The sequence below is a fragment of the Lygodium microphyllum genome, chromosome 1 (genome assembly GCF_053477565.2).
Source record: "Lygodium microphyllum isolate KBCC chromosome 1, Lygodium_microphyllum_v1.1.10, whole genome shotgun sequence".
NCBI lineage: Eukaryota > Viridiplantae > Streptophyta > Polypodiopsida > Schizaeales > Lygodiaceae > Lygodium > Lygodium microphyllum.
In genome coordinates this window covers 179,624,283-179,626,399 of record NC_141135.1, presented here as the reverse complement: position 1 = coordinate 179,626,399, position 2,117 = coordinate 179,624,283, and positions in this window count along the sequence as shown.

Sequence of the window (2,117 nt, the reverse complement as noted above, 5' to 3'; positions counted from 1 at the left end):
AAAGAAAGTTGGAGCATGGGATCTTCAACTCACAATAGAGGTAGGCATGAAGAATCAAAATGGAATGATTTGGATCATCAGATGTCAGATGAGAAGATACTGATACATGGGAGATGAAGTATGTAACTGCTTACATTTCATCTTAACCTTTTTGTGCTTATAAACTTATGATTGATTTTTTTGCTAGAGATTGTGTCTTTATTTTATAATATAATATTTGGGATTAAAATCCCACTTTCCATGAGATGGCATATAAGAACCATTACAATAGGCTCAAAACATGGATGCACTTATATGTAGCAGGTGTTATAATCACAAAGTACTCATGAAGTAGCAATAGTTAGAAATTACGATTAGTAAAATTTGTTAAGTTATTTTTTTAAACTTTTGAAATGGATCATTTTATTCATTTCTAAGTTTATGTATTCAACATCTATAGGGAAAGAACAAAATGAAGGGGAAAGGGAGTAAGGGAGCCAAGTAGGAAGTGATGCAAAGTAAGACAAGAAGGAGGATGAAAAGAGTGATAAGCAAGGGGGCAATGACAATGGCACATGCTCCCATAAGTTATGATCCATATATATAATAAAGTACATCGATTTCTCTATACTAATAGTCATGCAAGGAGGCTTCAAACTAATATATGTATTTTCTTATACTACTTTGTATACTTATAACAATATAAGGCACACTTGATCATTCTCATTCTTGTTTCATAGTGTAATTTGACATTTTATTGTCACATTTATTTTTTGTAAAAATATGTGAAAAAATTGTAGATGCATTGTGATTAGGCAACCCTTTAAATTTCTATGGAATTTTCAAACAATGCCTTTACATATGCGTTACAATTCACACTTATTTTTCAACAAATACATGCAATTTTTCATTATGTGAGTCTTTTGAGATGGACATTACATGATGTTAGACACATGTGTAAGCATTTTCTTCCTAGTTCAAAAAAAAAGTCAATGTAGCCATCTATGGACCTAATCCATTATATTGTTTATGAGTATATGACTACCCTTAGCCTTCTTGTAGTTGGAGCTACTTTTACATCATAAAGCCCAATCTAGCTACTAGTAGTAGCATTGGCTGCTCATCCTAGGATCACTCCATTGTCTCCATCATTGGGACTATCCCAAGAGACTGGTTGAGACCACAAGGGTAGAGAGAGCTGTTGAGGTAGAGAATTTCTAAGGGGACTACTTTGGTATTCCAAGCCGCTCTTCAGCACCACTAGCATAGTAGGATGAATATTGACCATGATAAAAGCCAATCAAGGGGAATGTGTATACTACTATTTGACTAAGACGGGTGGGGTCTTCTAAGATCTAGGTAGAAAGGAGGTTGTGAGCTTCATATGCTTCTTGGTACACACTAATTATAGGGATTATTCTAAATCCTTAGCCAACTAAGAACTATCTAAGCTATAGGAAACCACCATCATTGTTGTGCATGAGAAGTATCTTAATTCTATACGTATGAAGCTCACAAACTATTCGATACCAAAGAGTATCTTGAAAATAATGGCTTACAAAGAGGCCCTAGCTAACATGAGAGTAATAAGAAACAAGAGGAGGGCACAATAAGACTTGGGCCCTATAGTGATTCTAGCTACTATACATCATGAAGAGTGGGGAGAAGCATTATGCAAGATGGACCATACGATCTTCAACCCACAATAGAGGGAGATGTGACAAATTGAAATGGAGCAATTTGGCTTGTCATATCATGAGATATTGATATGTGGGAGACAAAGTTTGTAATATAGTCAAATTTCTTCTTGATTTTTTATATGTTCAAACGTCCTTATTAGTATGTTGCCTTGTCGTGCATTTTAAGTGACGAGCCTAGAACACCTATTGCCTATCATTATAAGGTTGAAATTATTAAGTGCACCTTTGACTAGACATGGAAAGATTAAGCGTATGTCGCATTTTTAGGCAATATCTTCATTGTAATGATTCATTAAGGAAAGTCGTCAACACCCGTAGGAAATAGCAAAGCATGGAAATGATTCTATGAGCTTGCATGGAATAGGTTGACTGTAGCTTTATCTGGCATGAATTTCACTACATTGTAGTTAGGAAAGGATTGCATGTTGCACATTCGTC